The 27,190-nt window shown below is 34.7% G+C and overlaps 1 long non-coding RNA gene across 3 annotated transcripts; it reads right to left on the bottom strand.

Annotated features, from left to right (window-relative positions):
* Positions 1-3,315: 3,315 nt before the first annotated feature.
* On the bottom strand, positions 3,316-7,585 carry LOC103908864 (uncharacterized). Of its 3 annotated transcripts, none has more exons than XR_015513638.1 (6): positions 7,527-7,585; positions 7,338-7,399; positions 6,799-6,865; positions 5,948-6,000; positions 5,722-5,837; positions 3,316-5,132 (listed from the first exon to the last, which is right to left on the bottom strand). It is a non-coding gene; the product is annotated as an uncharacterized LOC103908864 (long non-coding RNA). The 3 variants fall into 3 exon arrangements; XR_015513640.1 differs by having other exon boundaries at positions 3,938-5,132; positions 5,948-5,995; XR_015513639.1 differs by lacking the exon at positions 7,338-7,399 and having other exon boundaries at positions 3,938-5,132.
* Between the last annotated feature and the right edge of the window lie 19,605 nt (positions 7,586-27,190).

The following is a 27,190-nucleotide window of genomic DNA, read 5'->3' as shown; positions in this document are numbered from 1 at the left end:
GCATGCTATTAGAGGCATAAAGCTTTTTCTGGTGAAATGCAGCCGATCTGTGAATCACAGCGCATTATGTTAGCTGACTAATCAGAGCTTCATGAGGGCGGACCTTTCAGAGGAATTAGGAAATATGACAGTTGTTTTCATGTTAGCTGAGTAGCTGTATATGATCAAAGTAATATATATATATATAAATATATATATATATATATATATATATATATATATATATATATATATACCATGATTTTTAACAAATGAAGCATGAGCATTGCTTTGCATCTAACAAACACAACCAAGCCTTAAAAAATACACTCTGGACCACCGCTTTAAAAATCATGTTACGATGAATTAAATCACTTGAATTCATACAAGCCATTTTTTGACGATACGTAAAATAAGTTTCCTCATGAGATCAGGCTGACAAAAACCTTAAAAACTGGCAGGCATAGATTTATTATCTGTTTCTGACTGTCTCAACAGGGAAAGACCATAGTGGTATATTGTATTTTTTTTTTTTTTTTTTTTTTTTGTCTGGCTGTACTTTGCAACAATGCATATCTTGAAAAAGAATGAATGCAAAAGCATTCAGCATGGTTTCTACAAATAGTGTCTGATGTGTTTTGTAACTTTTACTGTGTGTGCTTTGAAAGTAGGCAGAAAAAAGCTGCACAAAATCCAACCCATGTGGTCAGACTGGATATTATATTTGAATACGATTTTAATTATTTATTTATTTATTGATTGATTGATTGTGTGTTATGTGTAGCTTTTTTACTCCCTGCTTTTCACATTTTTTAAATAAAATCACATTTTAACCGTATGCATGAAATCTGATTCGGACTAATAGTCTAAACATAGCTTTAGCAATTTATAATATAAATTTGATTTTAAAGCAATCTAATTCTTCATTCGTCCAAGAAACTCATTGTTTTTCATACAGTTTAAATACCAATCAAGTGGTAACATGTTAAACTTGATAGGATATTTTCTAGTCGTACAATAGGTCAGCAAAAATGAGTTCAAAATCAAAAGAAACATTCATCTTTGTTGTGTATGTATGTTTACTCGTCCTACAAGTGCAGCAGCAGAACCACATCAGCACTTTTTAGGGGATTAAAGAATTTATAAACTTTTGCAGCCATGCTGATATGCATCGAATCAATCTAGTACAGTTGCCGCTATGTTTAGTGAAGTGGCCCTTCACTAAAAAAAAAAAGAAAGAAAGAAAGAAAAGAGAAAAGACCTGAACTTTAGATGACTTTCAACAATACAATGTTAAAAACCAGACGAGACCAATGAGATATAGTCACCCCGGCTTCAAAAAGGCCAGATAAATCTGACATGTTAGTTCAGTCCGCAGACAATCTGTTTACATCCTCTCTCAGCTTACTGAGGGACAGACCCTTCTACTGTGGCAGAAATCAACAGATCACAGACCTAAAGTTGACTTTGGCTTGCAAAAATGCTCAGCTGCTCACCACCAGCCACACAGCTTAGATTTTGCAATAACTTCCAGATCTTGACAACAACAACCGTCTTAACAAGAGAAATGCTATAATCTTCGTTAGGGGAAACATTGGAGTGTTGTTGTAAAAGCCGGTGTCCAATTATTTTCCATACCCCAATCTGCATAAATATGGTTCCTTTTAATAATTGATGTCCAGTGTCCTTCGTTGTCTTGTTCTGTTTAGGACAGCGGTTGTATGCTGAGAAGCACCGAGATCTAATACTTATCCATTTCACTTCCAAATTGAGTATCCAGAAATTCAGATACACAAGCTGTTTATCAGAAAACCCCGGAAATGTCCTCTGAAATGTCCCTTTGTGTGTTCAAAACAGCATGAAAGTAAATGAATATCTAAACTTCAGAAACTGAAAAACATTGGTTTAATACGAAGTAGTGGCGGATGATGTGTACACAAGTACTAAGTAAAAATACAGATAGACTAAAAAATATTACTCTAGTAAAACATTTTAGTCTCTGATTGATTCATATTTATATTTTTTGTAAGAAAACATTACTCAAACTAATATTGTTAATTAGCACTTAATCAAGAATGCAAACAAGTAAAAAATAGCATTATATTTGACTGATACTTACATTATTAACCTAATGTACTTTAAAATTAATTATAAAAAATAATGTGTTCTGCATCTACATGTGCTCAAATAAACTTTCAATGAATTAATTAATAAATAAATAAAAAGTAAAAAACATATTGAACCATACTAGTTTTATTTGTTATTTGCTAGCCATATGAGGGACTAGGCCAGTTGTAATGATTCTTTTAGTATAAAAATTCCTGTTTATTAATACCCAACCATGACTGCAATATCTGCATTAAAGAATTTTAGACATTATACTTAAAACATTTTTTTTTTTTACAGCAGATTCATACCAAGTATACAATGTATGCCATCAGTTGTGATCACTCAAGCTCCTGTTCTTGGATCAGAACTGTGAATTCAGCGATTCATTAACTGGAAGTGGAAACTTGCTCTGACCGGATCATTTGAATCAGTGAATTGGTAACTGGTGAAGACTTGTTCTGTCTGTATTGTGTGAATCCTTAATTGTTCATATTAACACTGACTGGATCACTTGAATCAGTGAATCATTAACTGAAGACTGGCTCTGATCAAGTCATTTGAATTGCCAATTGTACACTGGCTCTGAATGGATCATTTGAATCAGTGAATCACTAACCGCAGATTTGATCTTAATGAATCATTTGAAGTTAATGAATTAGTTTTGACCGTTTCTCATTAAACCCAAAATGGAAGATGTGTTCTAAACAGACCTCTTGATTAAAATAATAATTAATAAATAGATAAACAGATCATTTGAAACATGAAGTCATTTAACAGGAGCATCGCTCTGACTGGATCGTTTAAATCAGATGAAAAAAAAAAAACTTTATGTACATTAGTGCAGCATAATATTTGGACTGCCAATGTTAACAACCATCACATAGTGTCTATTAAATTAAAATAATGACATAATAAATTAGTATGTGTTAATGTTTTATTTGTATATTTATCTACACTCTAAAAACTGCTGGGTTGAAAACAACCCAATTTGGGTTGTTTTGGTAACCCAGCGCTGGGTAAAAAAGGGACAAACCCAACGCTGGGTTACTTTAACCCAGCAAGTTGGGTTACAAGTTTAACCCAGCATGCTGGGTTGTGATTTTAACCCAACTATTAGTTAAAAATTACTACACTGCTGGGTTGAATGTAACCCAAAATGGGTCAGAAATTTAATCTAGAAACTGATGATTAAAATCACTAAAATAAAAACAATTCTACAGCAATACATAGTTGTTCAGTAATGGAATTTTATTTATGACAAAAGATAAAATGTGTCCAAATGAATTTGAGATTTTTCCCATCTGCACCTCAGCATTAACCCTTTGACTGCCTGCTCTACCAAATGGTTGACCTCGTTTTTACTGTTTTAAATAATGACTGTTAAAGTCATAAGAAAAAAGATGATTTAGTGTTCAAAATATTTATTTTAAATATATATATATATATATATATATATATATATATATATATATATATATATATATATATATATATATATATATATATATATTTTATTATTATTATTTTTTTAATTGGTCTTACACATAATTTTTCAGATTTTTCATAATTCTGGTACTTTTACCATAAACATACATATCAATCATTTGGTAGAGGTTGATATTTTAGAAATTATAACATGTGTTAAAATGTACTGATTGTGTTCAATAGCGACATTAGCAGTTGAGAAATGCAATCCAATTTTTTTTCTAGAAAGGGTTGTTAAAGGGTTAAGACGATTTCTGTGAAAATTTATCAAACTGTATCACAGAAACACTGACTAAAGTTCAGTAACAATGCATCAGACTGAAATCAGACAAATTACCTTAAGAAAATGCATATTTGAAATACATTCAAAAACATTTGCATCATTTATAAATCAGGAATCATCAGTAAGGCAATTGCAATGTTATTGCAGAGTAGAGAAAAACAATAAGGAAGTAATAATGAAAATGCATCTAAATGACTGAAGTCAGAAAGTAATTTGAGCACAAACATCAACATATTCTCATATAAATCATCAACTGCAATGCAGAAAAAAATATGTGAAAGTAATAATGAAAAGGCATCAAACAGCTTGAAAAAACAAAACAAACAATAAAAACTAAGAAAATACAAATTTTATATTAAGAAAAAATAAGAAAACATTTTATAACTTTCCCTTTAACAATTATGTGCAAACATCAATATATGAGCTATAAAGCAATCATCAGTAAGGATGATCAAGTTCAATGTAAATGCAGTTTTGAAGAAAAAACAGATATAAAAGTTAAAATGAAACCTGAGGATGGAAGCATTTTAAAACAAATTTGAAATAGGAAAACTTTTTTTAACTTTTACTCGAACAATCATGTGCAAACATCAATCCTGAGATATAAAAGAGTCTGTAAGAAACATTAGTTGCAATGTAACTGCAGTGTAGAGTGTCTTAAAAAATATCTAGTCCATTATTATGTGCCGTCATCATAGCAAAGAGAAAAGAAATCAGTTATTAGAAATGAGTTATTAAAACTATTCTTTAGAAATGGGTGTCATGGTGGCACAGTGGGTAGTACGATTGCCTCACAGCAACAAGGTCGGTGGTTTAAGCCTCAGCTGGGTCAGTTGGTGTTTCTGTGTGGAGTTTGCATGTTTTCCCCGTGTTCGTGTGGGTTTTCTCTGGGTGCTCCTTTTCCCCCACAATCCAAAGTACAAGTTAAAGAACACAGAATCCAAGGAAGCAGTGAGGTCACAGTATTAATGATTACTGTTTGTCAGCAAAAATTAATGCTAGCAGAACCCTTACTGCTAGTGTCTCCTCCCCAGGATGTCCATAAACCACAGTCTGCCACACCAGGGAACACTGCTTGGGGTAGTTCACACCAAAGATGTAGAATGCTTTATAGCAAACGTCCACTTTGGCAAGTAATGTACTTTGCAATAATAAATAGCACAGCACGTGAGCAAAGGCTTGAAAGAAGTGGTGGTCTCCAAGGATGAGAACATGAGGAAACTTAATAGATTCTTGAATTCAATGGATGAAGATACTCAGCAATATTGGTCCCAATCTGAAAAAATAAATAGAAGTAAGATTTATTAAAAACTCAAAAGTGTAAAAGTTAAATATCTTTAGAGTTAACTTTAGAACACCTAAAATACCTTTAGAAGCATTAAGGCCATAACACACCAAGCTATCAGCCAGTGTTGGCATTAGTTAACCACTGACCATGGCACCATGCTGCAATTTTTTGGCCCGAGTGAAGATGACAATGCAACAACAGGTTTGCCTAAGGAACTTTCTTTAATAAGTAATAGTAAGGCAAGATGAGCATTTGAAATTATTAAGTATTTAATTGTGTTTTCTTAATGAGAATAGATAAGACCCTTCTTCCTAAGCTGGGACTGTTTGCAACCGTATTTGTATAATTTGAAGCCGCATTTAAATTTTCTTTAAAAACTTCAAAAATGAGGCACAATCTCAGTTCAAGATGGATAAAATTGCTGAAATATTTTCCTAAAAAAAAATCTTTCTGACTGAAGAAAGAATGACATGAACATCTTGGGTGACATCTTTTTATGTTTTACGCAGCAGATGCCCTTTCAACTGCAACCCATAACACTCTCATTTACACACACACTATGGACAATTCAGCTTACCCAATTCAGCTACACCGCATGTCATTGGACTGTGGAGGGGAAACCCATCCAAGGCTCAAACCAGCGACCATCTTGCTGTGAGGCGACAGCACTACCCACTGCGCCCCCATGCCACCCTAATAACAAACATAAAAATAACATTTTCATTGTTAATAAAATAACTAAGACAATCATTATGCATTAAATGCATCATTATGCATCGAGAAACCTTTAATTGAATCCTTACCCTCTGAATTGTATTCAAATTGACCTAAAAACGAGGAAAGGTTCGCTCCTGTGCTAAAAATAAAACAAGAGAATGTCACTGGTTGCATGAACAGCAGATTTTAAAAAATAACCAGACAAAAACAAATTGGCATTAGAGTTCAATCTCTCAGTTTAAAGTATTGAAGTGGCTAATGATTACTAGGGCTGCCCCATAATAATTGAATAACCATTAGTCAACTAAAAATTTATTATTCATTCATTCATTTTCTTTTTAGCTTTGTCGCTTTATTAATCTGGGGTAACCACAATGGAATGAACCACCAACATATCCAGCATAAGTTTTATGCAGCGAATGCCCTTTCAGCTGCAACCCATCACTGGGAAACAAATACTCATTCACACACATACACCATTGACAATTTAGTCTACTTAATTCACCTTTACCACGTCTTTGGAAACCAGGGCACCTGGAGGAAACCCACGCGAACACGGGGATAACATGCAAACTCCACACAGAAAGGCCTATTGACCCAGCCAAGGATCGATCAAGTGACCTTGTTGCTACGAGGCGAATGTGCTACCCACTAGTTGCAGAAAAAAAGTCCACACTGGCAAAGTCAATGTATGCTGCATGAATCCGCTGTGTAAAAAATATGCTGGATAAGTTGGCGGTTCATTCCGCTGTGGCGACCCCAGATTAATAAAGGGACTGAGTCAAAAAGAAAATGAATTAATGAATAAATGGTTTATTAATAAATCTGTAATTATTCAACTAATGCTTCAAATGAACATCACAAGTCAACCAGACAAATGTTTAGACAAGGGCAGCCCTAATGATTACAATGAACCAAGTAAAATATTATTACATACCTTCAAATGTGGGGATTAACTCCTCAAGATTGCATTCTTTTAGTTTGATTTTCACGCAATTATCCATCTGAAAAAGAATAACAGATAAAAGCGTTTAAGCAAAATTAAGTAAAAAAAGATCATGTTAGCCAAAAGTCACTATATCACAAAAATACTCCTAAATGATAATAATTATCCAGGGTGTCACATAAAACGGTGGTCAAACTTTTTCTTTTTGCAGTCGAAGATGATTAGGTTGGAATTAGCCTTAGCTCAGACATTTCCGTTAGCATGAAACGACCCTTACATACAGGATTAATTAAAGATAGCTCAAATCACGTCTAGAATGTAAAATGCTCCTAGTAAATTAATAACATTTGCTATTCAATGTACAGATGTACAGCTAAACAAAATGTACATGCAGAGCAGGACAATTATTGTATATATTTTGATTAAAAAAAAACATTGTTAGAAGCTGAATTCAACACTTATGCATCAAAGTATTGTCACAAAAATCCATGAACAAACTTAAGAAATACAAGAGTAAAAATACTACTTACTGCTTTACAGTTAACACCCCAGAAAGATCACAAATCACAGTAACGTTACTTACTGTCATCACCTAGCCAACATAAAAATCTGTGTCATTCAAAAGGCATTTTATTACAATAAAAAGCTCCTAAATTATCCTAGGTGTTGTGTTTATAAAGTGGTCATCAAACATGCTTCACGTTAGTTTCATTAGTTACCTTATACTTTTCGAGCTCCTTCCGATGCCATGCGCGCTTACCCGTCCACCGATCAACAGGCTGGGCGTGAGGCGAGCACAGGTCAGGCGTTAGGCGGAGCAACAGCTCGGGCGTTAGGCGGAGAAACAGGTCCGGAGAAACAGGTCGCCGTTAGGCGGAGAAACAGGTCCGGAGAAACAGGTCGCCGTTAGGCGGAGAAACAGATCCGGAGAAACAGGTGTCTCGTCAGGCGGACTCGGAGCAACAGTTCAGCCATAAGGCGAGCACAGGTCAGCGTGAGGCGGAGCAACAAGTCGGCCATCAGGCGGAGAAACAGAAAAAAAAGCGCGTGTATATTATACTAAGTAAACTAAGTGTTTTATTTCTTATGAAAATTGTTAAATACACACTAAATAACTTACGTCTCACACAGAATTTCACTCGCTTCCCCTCAAAGACAGCGCAAAGAAAATGGCGGTTTCTCACGTTGATGTCCCTGCATGTTGACGTGACGTGCGTGCTCTCTTTCACGTCCGCGTTCCCAACCCAGCACTGCTGGGTTATAGATAAAGATCGATTTTCAACCCAAATTGGGTTGAATCAACCCAATTTTGTTACCCAGCAGTCTCAACCCAGCATTTGGGTTAAAAAACCAACCCAGCGTTTTTTAGAGTGTATATATATATCGATATATATATTTTTCATATTTGTAAGCCTCTCTGCTCCATCTGAGCTTGGTGTCCAAAGTAAGCCAGTTTTAAAATTCAGCTCAGTCTGTTTCAGTCTAATGCCTTCTAGCATTGTCTGTTTCCGCTGGCTAACTCAAAGCTGAGCATGTGCTTACACCATCATTCTGTATGGACGGCTAGTTTTGGGCCCCGACTTTGCTGATCCAGAGCACTGATACTGCACTTGCAGTCATCCCTCAATTTGCGTTACTCGTGGTCACACAATGACTCCTGGGTAAACGTAATAAATAATTACCATAATGTTTTGAATATGGTACATTTGACTAGCATTGCTGAGGAAAAAATATTTGATTAATCTTCTTAGCGCATATGTGTGTGCAGATTCTGAGAGTTAATTTCAAGGGCCGTGCCTAAAGTAGATTACCTCCCTGTGCTGTACTGCACATGTGCTCATGAGCGATTTTGTTTATTCATGTTTTTATATTGCAATGCTTTTCCTGCTAGTGAATCACCAGTCAAAATGCAATTTATTTCTAACTTGGCGCATGATGGTGAGCAGTGATACTGTCAGAGAGAAATGTGAAGAGCGCTGGGATGGCACCAAACTACCCACTATTTATGTATGGAATATAAATAAAACATTTTATGTGCTCTCTACCAAAATAAAAGTTGTTGGTCTTTAAAAAAAAAATATTGGCATCTGAGGGTGTTTGGATATCTGAAGGCACGAGGAAGGTTTTTGTATCATATTTTAAGATATGTTTTTGCATTCTTTTCATTTTCATTCTTTTAAATCCTGTTTTTACACATATGAATCTTATTTTAATCAGTTTAATTCTTTGTTGCTTTTATTTTCTTGTTTCTTTTATTCTTGTATATGTAAAGCACTTTGGATTACCATTTTGTATAAAATGTTCTATATAACTAAACTTGCCTTGCCTTACTGTAATTGTATGAGGCTTTATTTGATAGAGGGTACAGTACAGATACAGTACAGTTCATCCAAAAATATGAATGGATATCATTAGTGACTTTTACTATGGAAAGCAAAGCAGATGGCTATGCTGAATACCCCCCTTTTTCATATAATAACAGTTATTAAGTGCTGGGACTGTCAAGCACCAAAAGGACAAAAAAAAAAAATCACAATAAAATGTCATAAATGTAGCCATTTTAACTCAAGCACTGTATTCCAAATCTTTTGAAATCACATTCATGAAAGGCCTAGTGTCCAATTTAGGATTTTTTTTCTTCTCTCAGTTGGATCTTGCAAATGAATGTGTTGGTCCAATTCATAAAACTGATCTGAATGATTCATTCACAGTATGTAATTACAGCATCTGTCTGATTGCTTTTGTTCAGATTTCAATATTTCTGTTTCATGTTCTAAGAAAGCCATCTATTGCAGCACTGATAGAACATAATTAAGAGCAATGTATCAAGAATAATTTTACAATAGGTGATTTATCTGCGCCTTTTCTTTTTTGCTTTTTTGCTTTTTCAATTATGTTGAATATTTGTTTCATCAGCAATACTAAAAGGCCCAATCCCAATTTTACCCCTTAGTCCTTCCCCTTACCCCTACCCATACGTGAATGTGCAAAACAAGGGGTAAGGGTGTCACAATTCTCTTTAGCTTGAAGACGTTGGGCTAAGGGGAAGGGGTAGATACCCCTTTGAACAGATTTTTCAGGACCACACTCGAAACCAAGGGGTAAGAAAATTTCCCAGAATACACAATCTACAGCGGCAGTATAGCTGCACCCGGATGTAAGGAGATCCACAAATTAGTATTTTTTCTCATTATTTGGAATTTTTACAACAACAAGCACATGTTTTAATACATTCATAACCGCGTTCATGTTTTACCTTCATGCTTTTAAAAAGGGGTGCAAAAATACAATTGGGATTAGTTTGGGCTTGGGCCCATTGGGTGTAGCTAACGTAGTAAATATATGTATTTATTTATTTATTTTTCCTAGTATATGTTGATTCTGCTCTGTGATTTTTACTGTTAATGTTACAGTTTCCTATTCAAAAAAAATATGTATAAAAAATTCCAGAACTAAGTATCTATTCATAAATTGTCTCTTCATAGCAATTTACTGGTAATGCATGTGTGAAAAATAAACAAAATAAAGACTCATGAACACTGTGCTAAAACCAAAAGAACACAACACGACAATAAACAGTTAGCATTTCAGTTTACAACCCATGTTACACTGAGTGCTTAGTTAAAGGAATACATGAATTATTAAAAAAAAATCTTGATTCTAATGTGTATATGAGTTATTATAGTATCATAATAATGTGTGTAAATATGCTGGGTTTACACAATCACAGTTTGTGTTGGGACAATATGCAGGAATTAATTAACTTATTAGTTTTTTCTACAGTTTTTAGTGGTTTGAAAATAAAAACAATTAAGTTATTCCAAAAAACTAAATGTTGACAAAATGTTTCAAAAATGTGTTGTTTCAGCTCATTTTAAAACAAGTCGTTTGCATATACAGTTAAAGTTAGAATTATTAGCCCCCCTTTGATTTATTTTCTCTTTTTTAAAAATTCCCCAAATTATGTTTAACAGAGCAAAAACATTTACATTTACATTTAGGCATTTAGCAGACACTTTTATCCAAAGCGACTAAATAAATCTGTACATGGGACTTTAGGATCTGTAGATCTGCCTATTAGACTAAACACTAATATGCTTGTGTTGGCTAAACTGTTTTTTACCTAATTTTCATCAATAAACACGTGTTCCATTACTCTTTAATTGACATGCCCTCAAGTCAGGTTTTAAAGAGTATAATTAGTTTCCCTCTGGTAATTGTAATTTGGTAATACTTTTGTTGATATGTGCTGTAAACACAACCATTCCAGCATAACTTTAATGCACCAAAATCTAATACAGGCTCATTGAAAAAGCATGTTTTAACCATTTTTTTTTAAACCACAAAAACCCTGCCTTGACCTGATTTTGGCTTGAAGACAGGTTTTGAGGAATTGCCTACAAATGTCTGAAATCACAGGCAAATCGGTGCTCGTTCACATAACAATCACACAGTATGAACTATCAAAGACGCGATCTGAAAGAATCACAAATGAGTCACCGACACCCATCAGATATTAGCAGGGTTCTTACGGGTGCTGGAAATCCTGGAAAATGCTTGATTTTTAATATAATGTTTTCAAGGTTAGAAAAGTGCTTGGATTTTGGACAAAGTGCTTGAACCTGCTTGAATTTGCTGGGCTTAAAATTGTGACTGTTTTGGTTGCATATGTGCACAATTTTACTGTAAATACTGTAAGCTCATTTCTTAAGATATCAACTTTAGGTCAAAATAGACCACACTTAAAAGCATACTTCATCGAATAACTAAACTTTTTTAAATGTATTTTTTAATCATTTTTGGGTAAATCATTTTTGGGTAAACTTACCCAAAAACTTGGATTTTTGGGTAATTTTTGGGTAAACTATCCCTATGTTCTAAAGTGCTCATCAAGTTTTATTTTTTTTTTAAATAGCACAATGGATTTAAATGTGAAAAAGTACATACAATATATAAAAATGTAATTAACCGTGGTTATTAGGTGCTGGAAAAGCATAAAAATGCACCTTGAAAGTGCATAAAAAGTGCTGGAATTTGAAGTTGGAAAAGGTGTAAGAACCCTGTATTAGGCATGCTAAATATCTGGAGCTGTTGTCGATTCAAATCATGCCATGTGAAATGTGTTTTGATTGAAAATAACATCAGCGATTAACTACAGCCAAAGCGAGAGCAGCATCCACTTGTATGGATATCTGCAGGCTAGAGGGAGGTTGGGGGAGAAGTCAAAAGTGCTTATTTTCGGTCTATTTAGACCCAATAAATGAGGGAAAACTAGTGTAAATTTGGCAGCAGAACCATCTTTGACGTGTAATCTAAGCAATATCACAAATGGGTTTCAAAAGAAAAAATTTTGAGAGAAATTGTGAATTCTCTTCAAAACTCAGGTCAGCAAAATAAGTACATTTTCCACCCCAGTAGGGCTTCTTTCTTATTATATAGGTTATAACAAAATATATACTACGTGACCATGCTTTTTTATGTCATTTCTCTCATGTGTTTGGTTGTGAGACGTACCGAGACATGGCAATTGTCTGTGATTCTCCTATTGTAAAGTCATGCAGTGTGAAACCCCGTCGTCGATCCAACTTGCAGTGCAAACACAGCACCGACAGAACGCTTGTATGTTTTCATGCAGTATAAAACATCTGTGGCATGGCTACTTTAAAAATACTACTGTCTGAACTCGTCATAAACTGTGTCTATGACTTATCAGATATGCTTTCATCACATTTTTATTTCCATATGGCCAATTTTTTAGCATATCCAGGTTGCTCTGTAGCTCTCAATGTACTTGTATTGGACTTGTAATGTTGTACTTGTGATGCAAAGTGTTTGAGTTTTGAATCCAGTGACTCGTACTTTCACAAAAGAGATAATAGCTATGTAAAATTAAGGTAAAACTACATAGCACTTTGTGTTTTTGATGAACGTTTGCTTTAAAAAAAAAAAAAAAACAACTGAATTTGAGTTGAATTTAGGCAACCCAGGCTCATTCTGAAAACGTAGACCCGTGGACGTTTCTGGAGACCGCAAAATACGTCCCGGGAGGTACGTTTGGCTGCATTTCATTTTTTTAAGCGAACGCTACGGGGCGGTGTGACGCCGTTCCTTTTCGTGCTTGCCAGCTGACCGCTTACCTCAGTGTGGAGGGCTTTCCCGCTGCAGTCAGTTTGTCCGGTCAGCTCATTGTGTGCGTCAGTGGACTTCAGATGCAGAGAGGAGGAGTTGACAAAGGCATCTTGGTTAGAGTCTGGGGAAGAGCGGTTCCAGAAACCAGGTAAGACAAAAACAAATAAAGCTAACGAGTTCATAACAGGGTGAGAACGTGGTGAAATCTGAAAACGTGGTAAAAAAAAAAAAAAAAAAAAAAGACAAGGGTTTTTCTTTTTCTAGATGGCTTTTCTAAATTGTTGCTCGGGTTTAGGGAAGTGAGCGGGCGGGCGGGTCAATCGGTAAAACTGGTTGGGTTCAGGGAAGGAGAAGGGTGGGTCAGCCGATTGGCCGGTCGCGCAGTCAATCATTCGGTCAGTCAGACAGCGGCCTCTGATGGGTTGACGCGAGAACAGCGCGGGCGCGAACAGCACTCGCGAGAGACGTTCGAGATACGAAAAAGTGCACACAGCGGCCTCTTGCGGATTCGCAAAAACAAAAACTGCACAAATACGTACCTCCCGGGACGTATTTCGCGGGCTCCAGAAACGTCCGCTAGACTACGTTTTCAGAATGAGCCTGGGTTGAATTTAGGGAAGGGTTTAAGTCAGTCTTTCGTTAGGTGATCTGTACAACAAGCCCTGCCATGTGGACATGTACAAGAAGGATGTGCATCTGAAACACAACAAAACACACCCTACATAACGCATTTCAGATTTGCTAAAGTGTAGACAGCAACCTGTAGTAAATTTGTTATCTGAAACATACAATGAAACGTACCCGGAGCAACTGTAGCTTTTGCAGTAATGTAAGTTAAGTCAGGTATATTTCAGGTAATCAGGTATATTATCTATTAAATTGGGTTGCCAGTATAATGCCATACAAATCTCTTAAATGGAATTTTGATGGACCTTTTTTTTTTGCTTTCAGTTCCTGGGTTCATTTAAATGAGTTGCTAGGATATTCCCCCAAGCTCACCTTTTTGGCTTTCACCAAAGAAAGGTATGCGGTTTCCGGGCAACAGACATGAGGGTGTGTAAATGATGACAAAATCTTTGCATTCCCTTATGATCACTCTCCGTAGCAGGTGCTGTGTCTGCTGTTCAGTTTCCTCGTTAGCTTATAGTTCAGGTCGTTATAGTCTCTCATTAATGATCCATCCATCTCATTTCCCACCCTGCACTGCAGCAGACTACAGTAATGGTGAAATGCATCAGGAAGAGTATGTTGTCATGACACACATGACAAGCCCTGCTCGTATTTCTCCACAGTCTGCGGCGCACGTATGCAGCAGAGTTTCTCCCAGGCCCGTTAATATGGATTTATCTGGCCGTTGGGCAGTAATGTCTAGGGCTGACGTCAGGCTGTTTTACACACCACTTGTTCCTCTGGCATGAGGGTGTTGAGCGCGGTCCGCTATTGCTGAGTGGATTAATGGCTGACCGTGTGGACCCAGGCACCAAATACATTGTCTCTGGCCAGATCGTTCAGCCTGTCCTTGCGGTATTGATCCTCACTTCTCACAAGTTCACAACTTCCGCATTCTGGATGCTCCGTTTGACAGAAAAGAGATTTACGGCTTGGATGAGGTCAGTTCTACTGTGACAGATTGATACCAAAAGAATTTCTGCAGGCCTGGAGAATTAACCTTTGATTTTTTTCAGAAGCTGGGTTACATATCTGTATGAATTTCTGTTCTTGGGAGACTTTTTTCTTCTTCTGAAGAGCGAAGCCTATAAAAAATTGGATGTGTTGGGTGTTGGGCACATGTTTCTTTAAAAAGTCTTGTTTATAACATATAATGTTTAACCAACATCAGAGAATAATGAATCTGGTATATTGTTAAAATATCAATGTAAATATCAGGGGGACAAGTACATCTAGTGATAATAAAGTGTGCTTTTATCCTCAAAGTTTTTTTTGTCCTACATGGCAAATGTTTAAATTAAACAATAGGACAGACATTATAACAATAGTTACTGTATAACAATAGAAAAGGGAAAATGAAGGAGAATCAATAAATTATCAAAATACCTCTGTCATTAGTTGTTAATTGTTTGTAATTTGTAATTAAATGTAAACTGATTATACATTTTTTACATAAAATTTTATATAATGTAGTTACAATTACTTTTTTTGGAATCTTATTACTAAAAGTAATCCAGAATAAGTCTGAATAATCACCTAAAATAAGTAAATTACATTACTGACAACATATAAACATTCAGATAATCACAGAAGTATCAGAAAACAGTTTATAGTTGTTTATATTGTCTATGTTAGCATCAAAATAGAACCTATCAACCTTTATGCTGTGTTCACACCAGACGCAGCACACGTGAATAAATCACACTATTTGTTCGTAGATGCGTGAACATTTTGAGGTTACTCTCTTCATTCGGGCATAAAATACACTTCACAGTAGATCATACCTTTCAACACTGGGATGTGAAAATAAGGGATATGCCGAGCATAATAAGGGATCCCGAAATTACTAAATAGGCTCATTTGGAGCTATTTCTTTGTAAATAACCTGTCAAATTGTCAGTAATATGTTTTGTAATTATTATTTACAAAAAAATTAATAAATAAATAGTATACATTAGCAGCAAATAAATTAGCAAACAGTTCAGCTTATTTAAATAATAGCTGTTACACATTCTGATTAAAGAGGAACAAATTAATCTCTTTTTTATTTAGATTTTTTTTTCAGTTTGATTACATTAAACAACAGGTGTCTCTTTAAAAATTAACAGAGCTAACACTATGATGCCAGCATTCGATTGCTTTCCTAACTTTTTATGCTCATTTGGGATTAGTTGTGTTTGATAAATAAAAACCTACCAACATCAACATCTTTAGATATTACTATTATTATTTGTGTGTATATGTCTGTTTAAATACGCACCTAAACCCCGAGCTTTCACTCAGCTTCAAATCGCGTGTACAGAATACGTTTGGCAAACAGCGTCTGCTTATCACTATGGAGCGCGTCAGCTGACAGTCATGCATTTTGAGAATTGCAAATGGAGGGGAGATGGCACCTGTAGTGTAAAGGAGAGAGAATCTCGCCATTTTGATATTTATTTCAAAGTGTTTTCATGTCTAATTACAGTGAAAGCACAGAACAGACATTTAAGAGCGAGCCAACTGACATTTCTGACGTGGGTTTCACCGGGTTCAGCGGTTTCCTCCCACCGTCCAAAAACATGCAACTTAACTTAATTGATTAACCGAAATCTGCACCATAGACGTGCTCCTAGTAAGTAGCTATCTCTGAAGAGCAATTACTATCTGTTCATTAGTTACTACAACAGAGGAGTTCTCAAGATCTACCTAAGCTCAAACTCTCCTCTTGCCTTGCAAACGGGAGGGAGCCCCGGACTCAAGGATCTTATGAGCTCAGGGCTCTCTCCCAGGACAGCATGGCAAACAAGCTTTATAATCAATCATCAGCTAAGTGTCAACTATTGAATAGATGTTATGTAAAATTTAAAGGTGATATAGTTACACATGTCCCATGCATACTAATTACTATGATTTATGCATAATTACATGTAAGTATACCTAACCCACATTCTAACTCCAACCATATAGTAAGTAAATGTAATTAAAACATTAAAACAAATAAAGTGTAACCAGTTTACAACGCTAAATATTTTCTCTGAATTAATAGTACTTTTGGAACCAGTTGAACTGATTTTTTAAATTATTTTTAATCTGCTGACACTTTCTAAAGTTCACACATGTGTCCTTTCAGAGTTAAATACATTTTAAGGCTAAGGACATGCAGTATTATATGACTTTGGTATCAAATGGAATGACTTTACATATTAAAAATGCGCCTACAATAAATTTTGGAGAAGGCCATAGCAGCGTATTCATGACTGCAAATACTGTATTAGTATAAACAAATAGGTTAAATCAGGTATATCTCTTTAAAGTATCCTTTCAGGCCACAGGATTTAAGATAAACACTTATTGTAAGCTGCGACTGCAAAATCTTTTTAGTACACTTTATGTTTAGGTATTTCTTACACTGACAGTTCTTTTCTCGCTGATCCGTTTTCACAATTCTCACATATAGGCACTTCTGATACCGAAGCAATTTGCTGAAATCCCTTCTGTGAATAATAATAATAATAAAAAAGTCTGTTTGGCTGTGAAAGCATTTTGAAGGCAGTAAATATGAGCAATGACTACCCCGATATGTCAGCGCTATCAGCATATAAACCCTCTAATTTCCTCTCTGCTTTTAAGTCAGAACTGCGGATGCAATACAAATAAAGACAAACTAAAAAAAACTGGGGATTTTGTGGGGGCTGTGTGCTCCAAATATAAAACGCATCATAAATCTCCAGCGCTGATTGGATTTACCTGCTCGTCTTTGATTGAACTTTGCGCGAGAAAGCAAAGTGATGTATTTGCATGTTAAAGGATGCTTTTTGAGAGCTGTAATTATCTCCGCTGTGTAATGCTATTTGTGTATCCATAATTTATTTTGGCAAGGAAAAACAGGCAGGCTACAATGCGCCGCCAAGTCCCTGTTAAAAATTTGCAGTTAATTGAAATTCACATTTGCATGAACAAAATCAAACACTCATTTACATATGCGAGATGATGAAAAAAGATAACTGCTAGTGTTTGTACTACATATTCTGTCAGAGCTTGCTTGCTAATTGCTAAACGGTGTAAATAGGGCTGGTGTACATTACCCAGCTAATGTAAACAATGCGTCAAGCTAAATGTTTACACTCGCACGCGCAGCTGTGTGTTTATGTGTGTCTTGGCAGCGCGACTAGACATCTAAAAATGGAAAGCTTACCCAGAACCGAGCCAGCTAAAGCTGTTTTGAAAGTAAGCTCTGTTTAAAACTACATGACCGCAATGCACTTTTCTGTCACGTTTGCTTATTAAAACACATTGTGTTGGGTTTAGGGAAGGGTTAGATCAGTCGTATGCTAGTCTAGATGATCTGACAAACTCTTTCTCAAGGACTTGTTCTAGAAGGAGGTAAATCTGAAACAACAAAATGCTCCCCAAGACTCCCCATACATATGCACAAAAGATAAACTTTACACATATACAGATTTGATTTACTACATACTTATGCACACATGATACATTCAATACATTTATAAATACAGATTTGACACGTTTCATTCCTATGCACACAATACATTCTTTACACATACAGATTTGACACACTCCATACATATGCACACATGATATACTGTCAGAGTCTGGCATAGAACCCGGGCCTCCAGTGTTATAGGCAAGTTACATTACCACTGAGCTACAGGAAGTTGCTGATCCACTGATATATGAGACACTCCATACATGATACAGACATGCCACTCCATACATATGTACACTTGATATGCTCTATTCATTTAGACAAAATATACACACTCCATACACTGTCAGGGTCTGATATAGAACCCGGGTCTCCGGCATCACAGGCAAGTGACCTTACATGATACACTCCATACATAAACAGACATGATACTCTCCATACATAAGCACACTCCATACATATACAGACATGCTACACTATATACATATGCACACATGACACACTACATATGTACACTTGATACATTATATACATATACAGATTTAATACACTCCATACATAAGCACACATGATAAACTCTATACATATACAGAATTGATGCACTCCATACATATGCAAACATGATACACTCTATACATATGCACACATGATACACTCTATACATACGGATATTTGATACACTCCATACATATGCAAACATGATACACTCTATACATATACAAATTTGTTACTAAAAATTGTTTATAGACACATGATACATTCTATAAAAATACAGAATTGATACACTTCATACATATGCACACATGATACACTATACATTTTTGATAAACTCCATACATATGCACACATGATACACTATATACATATGCACACATGATAAACACAACATATGCACACTTGATACATTCTATACATATGCAGATTTGATACACTCCATACATGTGCACACTTGATACGCTCTATACATATACAAATTTGATAAAAGAAAAATTGTATAAAGACACATGATACATTCTATACAAATACAGATTTGATACACTCCATACATATGAACACATTATACACTCCATACATATACAGACATGATACACTATATACATATGCACACATTATACACACTACATATGTTCACTTGATACATTATGTACATGTGGATTTTTGATACACTCCATATATATGCACATGATAAACTCTATACATATACAAATTTGATACAAAAAATTGTGTATAAAGACACATGATACATTTTATATAAATGCAGATTTGATACACTCCATACATATGCACACAAGATAAACTTTACACATATACAGATTTGATACATTACATACGCACACATGATACATTCAATACATTTACATATACAAATTTGACACATTTCTTTCATATGCACCTGATACATTCTTTACACATACAGATTTGACACACGATATACTGCCAGGGTCTGGTATAGAACCCGGGTCTCCTGCGTTATAGGCAAGTGACATTACCACTGAGCTACTGGAAGTTGCTGCACTGAAACACTCTATAAATAATACAGACATGCCACACACTCCATACATATACACACTTGATACACTCTATTTATTTAGACAAAATATACACACTCCATATACTATCAGGGTCTGATATAGAACCCGGGTCTCCAGCATCATAGGCAAGTGACGTTACCACTGAGCTACTGAATGTTACTATTGAGCTGCTGATCTGATTATACATGATACACTCCAAACATAAACAGACATGATACTCTCCATACATAAGCACACATGATAAAATCTACATATACAGATTTGATGCACTCCATACATATGCAAACATGATACACACTATACATATACAAATTTGTTACTAAAAAAAATGTATTTAGACACATGATACATTCTATACAAATACAGATTTGATACATTCCATACATATGCACACATGATACACTATACATTTTTGATAAACTCCATACATATGCACACATGATAAATTCAATACATTTACACACTTTACATATACAGATTTGACACACTTCAATCATATGCACACATGATACACATACATATTTGACACACCCCATACATACACTCTATACATATGAATATTTGATGCACTCCATACATATGCACACATGATAAACTCTATGCATATACACATTTGATACTAAAAAATTTGTATAAAGACACGATACATTCTATACAAATACAAATTTGATACACTCCCTACATATGCAGACATGATAAACTTTATAAAGATACAGATTTGATGCACTACATTCATATGCACACATGATACACTCTACATGATACACACTACATATGTTCACTTTATACATGATACAATATTTACATTTACAGATTTGGCACACTTCATACATATGCACACATGATACACTCTCTACACATACAGATTTAACACACTCCATACATATGTACACATGATACATTCATTACGCATACAAATTTGACACATTTAATACATATGCACAAATGATACACTGTCAGAGTCTGGTATAGAACCCGGGCCCTCAGTGTTATAGGGGAGTGACATTACCACTGAGCTACTGGAAGTTGCTGATCCACTGATACATATATACATATGCACACTTGATACACTCTATTCATTTAGACAAAATATACACACTCCACACACTGTCAGGGTCTGGTATAGAACTCAGGTCTCTGGCGTTATAGGCAAGTGACGTTACCACTGAGCTACTGAAAGTTGCTGATCCCATTATACATGATACACTCCATACATAAACAGACATGATACTCTCCATACATAAGCACACTCCATACATATACAGACACGCTACACTATATACATATGCACACATGATACACACTACATATGTACACTTGATACATTCTATACATAGATTTGATACACTCCATACATATGCACACTTGATACACTCTATACATAGACAAATTTGCTAAAAAAATTGTGTATAAAGACACATGATACAATCTATACAAACACAGATTTGATACACTCCAAGCATATGCACACAAGATAAACTTTACACATAAACAAATTTGATGAACTCCTTACGAATGCACACATGATACACTCCATACATATACAGACATGCTACACTATATACATATGCACACATGATACACATTACATATGTTTACTTTATACATTATATACATATACAGATTTAATACACTCCATACATATGCACACATAATAAACTCTATACATATACAGAATTGATGCACTCCATACATATGCAAACATGATTCACTCTATACATATGACTATTTGATACACTTCATACATATGCACACATGATAAACTCTACATATACAGATTTGATGCACTCCTTACATATGCAAACATGATACACTCTATACATATACAAATTTGTTACTAAAAAATGTATTAAGACACATGATACATTCTATACAAATACAGATTTGATACACTCCATACATATGCAAACATGATACACTATACATTTTTGAAAAACTCCATACATATGCACACATGATAGATTCAATACATTTACACTCTTTACATATACAGATTTGACACACTTCAATCATATGCACACATGATACACATACATATTTGACACACCCCATACATACACTCTATACATATGAATATTTGATGCACTCCATACATATGCACACATGATAAACTCTACATATACATATTTGATGCACTCCATACATATGCAAACATGATACACTCTATGCATATACAAATTTGATACTAAAAAAATTGTATAAAGACACAATACATTCTATACAAATACAGATTTGATACACTTCATTCATATGCACACGATATACTCTATACATTTTTGATAAACTCCATACATATGCACACATGATACATCCAACACATTTACACTCTTTACATATACAGATTAGAAACACTTCATTCAAATGCACACATGATACATTTACAGAGTTGACACAATCCATACATATGCACACAAGATAAACTTTAGACATATACAGATTTGATACTCCATATACATATTTGTTACTCTTTAAATATACAGCTTTGATAAACTCCATACATATGCACACATGATACATTATTTATATATACAGATTTGACACACTTCATTCATATGCACACATGATACACTCTTTACACATCCAGGTTTGACACACTCCATACATATGTACACATGACACATTTGACACATGACACATTTAATACATATACACACAGGATACACTGTCAAGGTCTGGTATTGAACCCGGGCCCCCGGCGTTATAGGCGGGTGACATTACCACTGAGCTACTGGAAGTTGCTAATCCACTGATACATATATACATAGGCACACTTGATACATTCTATTTATTTAGACAAAATATACACACTCCACACACTGTCAGGGTCTGGTATAGAACTCAATCTCTGGCGTTATAGGCAAGTGATGTTACCACTGAGCTACTGAAAGTTGCTGATCCCATTATACATGATACACTCCTTACTGATGCACACAATACATAAACAGACATGATACTTTCCATACATAAGCACATTCCATGCATATACAGACATGCTACACTATATACATATGCACACATGATACACACTACATATGTAAACTTGATACATTATATGCATATGGATTTTTGATACAATCCATATATATATATATGCACACTTGATACACTCTATTCATTTAGAAAAAATATACACACTCTACACACTGTCAGGGTCTGGTACAGAACACGGGTTTCCAGCGTTATAGGCAAGTGACGTTTCCACTGAGCTACTGAAAGTTGCTGATCCCATTATACATGATACACTCCATACTGATGCACACGATACGCTCCATACATAGACATGATACTCTCCATACATAAGCACACTCCATAGATATACAGACATGTTACACTATATACATATGCACACATGATACACACTACATATGTACACTTGATACATTCTATACATATACAGATTTGATACACTCCATACATATGCACACTTGATACGCTCTATACATAGACAAATTTGCTAAAAAAATTGTGTATAAAGACACATGATACAATTTATACAAACACAGATTTGATACACTCCAAGCATATGCACACAAGATAAACTTTAAACATAAACAAATTTGATGAACTCCTTACGAATGCACACATGATACACACTACATATGTTCACTTTATACATTATATACATATACAGATTTAATTCACTCCATACATATGCACACATGATAAACTCTATACATATACAAATTTGTTACTAAAAAATGTATATAGACACATGATACATTCTATACAAATACAGATTTGATACATTCCATACATATGCACACATGATACACTATACATTTTGATAAACTCCATACATATGCACACATGATAAATTCAATACATTTACACACTTTACATATACAGATTTGACACACTTCAATCATATGCACACATGATACACATACATATTTGACACACCCCATACATACACTCTATACATATGAATATTTGATGCACTCCATACATATGCACACATGATAAACTCTATGCATATACACATTTGATACTAAAAAAAATTTGTATAAAGACACGATACATTCTATACAAATACAAATTTGATACACTCCCTACATATGCAGACATGATAAACTTTATAAAGATACAGATTTGATGCACTTCATTCATATGCACACATGATACACTCTACATGATACATCCAATACACTTACACTTTTTACATATACAGATTAGAAGCACTTCATTCAAATGCACACATGATACATTTACAGATTTGATACACTCCATACATATGCACACATGATACACTATACATTTTTGATAAACTCCATACATATGCACACATGATAGATTCAATACATTTACATTCTTTACATATACAGATTTGACACACTTCAATCATATGCACACACATATTTGACACACCCCATACATATGCACACAAGATAAACTTTATACAGATTTGATACTCTACATACATTTACATATTTGTTACTCTTTAAATATACAGCTTTGATAAACTCCATACATATGCACACATGATACATTATTAACATTTACATTCTTTACATATATAGATTTGACACACTTCATACATGATACACTCTTTACACATACAGATTTGACACACACCATACATATGTACACATGATACATTCATTACACATACAGATTTGACACATTTAATACATATGCACAAATGACACACTGTCAGAGTCTGGTATAGAACCCGGGCCCCCAGTGTTACAGGCGAGTGATATTACCACTGAGCTACTGGAAGTTGCTGATCCACTGATACATATATACATATGCACACTTGATACACTCTATTCATTTAGACAAAATATACACACTCCACACACTGTCAGGGTCTAGTATAGAACTCAGGTCTCTGGCGTTATAAGCAAGTGACGTTACCACTGAGCTACTGAAAGTTGCTGATCCCATTATACATGATACACTCCATACTGATGCACACGATACACTCCATACATAAACAGACATGATACCCTCCATACATAAGCACACTCCATACATATACAGACACGCTACACTATATACATATGCACACATGATACACACTACATATGTATACTTGATACATTCTATACATAGATTTGATACACTCCATACATATGCACACTTGATACGCTCTATACAAAGACAAATTTGCTAAAAAAATTGTGTATAAAGACACATGATACAATCTATACAAACACAGATTTGACACACTCCAAGCATATGCACACAAGATAAACTTTACACATAAACAAATTTGATGAATTCCTTACGAATGCACACACGATACACTCCATACATATACAGACATGCTACACTATATACATATGCACACTACATATGTTCACTTTATACATTATATACATATACATGAAGTGATTTGATACACTTCATTCATATGCACACGATACACTCTATACATTTTTGATAAACTCCATACATATGCACACATGATACATGCAATACATTTACACTCTTTACATATACAGATTAGAAACACTTCATTCAAATGCACACATGATACATTTACAGAGTTGACACAATCCATACATATGCACACAAGATAAACTTTATACATATACAGATTTGATACTCTATATACATTTACATATTTGTTACTCTTCAAATATACAGCTTTGATAAACTCAATACATATGCACACATGAAACATTTTTATATATACAGATTTGACACACTTCATTCATATGCACACATGATACACTCTTTACACTTACAGATTTGACACACTCCATACATATGTACACATGATACATTCATTACACATACAGATTTGACACATTTAATACATATACACACAGGATACACTGTCAGGGTCTGGTATTGAACCCGGGCCCCCGGCGTTATAGGCAAGTGACATTACCACTGCGCTACTGGAAGTTGCTTATCCCATTATACATGATACACTCCTTACTGATGCACACGATACACTCCATACATAAACAGACATGATACTCTCCATACATAAGCACACTCCATACATATACAGACATGCTACACTGTATACATATGCACACATGATGCACACTACATATGTACACTTGATACATTCTATACATAGATTTGATACACTCCATACATATGCACACTTGATACACTCTATACATAGACAAATTTGCTAAAAAAAATTGTGTATAAAGACACATAATACAATCTATACAAACACAGATTTGATGAACTCCTTACGAATGCACACATGATACACTCCATACATATACAGACATGCTACACTATATACATATACACACATGATACACACTACATATGTTTACTTTATACATTATATACATATACAGATTTAATACACTCCATACATATGCACACATAATAAACTCTATACATATACAGAATTGATGCACTCCATACATATGCAAACATGATTCACTCTATACATATGACTATTTGATACACTTCATACATATGCACACATGATAAACTCTACATATACAGATTTGATGCACTCCTTACATATGCAAACATGATACACTCTATACATATACAAATTTGTTACTAAAAAAATGTATTAAGACACATGATACATTCTATACAAAAAAGATTTGATGCACTCCTTACATATGCAAACATGATACACTATACATTTTTGATAAACTCCATACATATGCACACATGATAAACTCTACATATACAGATTTGATGCACTCCTTACATATGCAAACATGATACACTCTATACATATACAAATTTGTTACTAAAAAATGTATTAAGACACATGATACATTCTATACAAATACAGATTTGATACACTCCATACATATGCAAACATGATACACTATACATTTTTGATAAACTCCATACATATGCACACATGATAGATTCAATACATTTACACTCTTTACATATACAGATTTGACACACCCCATACATATGCACACAAGATAAACTTTATACAGATACAGATTTGATACTCTATATACATTTACATATGTGTTACTCTTTAAATATACAGCTTTGATAAACTCCATACATATGCACACATGATACAATATTTACATTTACATTCTTTACATATACAGATTTGGCACACTTCATACATATGCACACATGATACATTCATTACACATACAGATTTGACACATTTTATACATATGCACAAAAGATACACTGTCAGAGTCTGGTATAGAACCCGGGCCCCCAGTGTTATAGGCAAGTGACGTTACCACTGAGCTACTGGAAGTTGCTGATCCACTAATACATATATACATATGCACACTTGATACACTCTATTCATTTAGACAAAATATACACACTCCACACACTGTCAGGGTCTGGTATAGAACTCGGGTCTCTAGCATTATAGGCAAGTGACGTTACCACTGAGCTACTAAAAGTTGCTGATCTTATTATACATGATACACTCCATACTGATGCACACGATACACTCCATACATAAACAGACATGATACTCTCCATACATAAGCACACTCCATACATATACAGACACGCTGCACTATATACATATGCACACGTGATACACACTACATATGTACACTTGATACATTCTATACATAGATTTGATACACTCCATACATATGCACACTTGATACACTCTATACATAGACAAATTTGCTAAAAAAAATTGTGTATAAAGACACAAGATAAACTTTATACAGATACAGATTTGATAATC

Source organism: Danio rerio, chromosome 17, assembly GCF_052040795.2.
Source record: "Danio rerio strain M-AB ecotype USA chromosome 17, GRCz13ab, whole genome shotgun sequence".
NCBI classification, from domain to species: Eukaryota; Metazoa; Chordata; class Actinopteri; order Cypriniformes; family Danionidae; genus Danio; species Danio rerio.
This window is presented reverse-complemented; position numbering and strand designations above follow the sequence as displayed.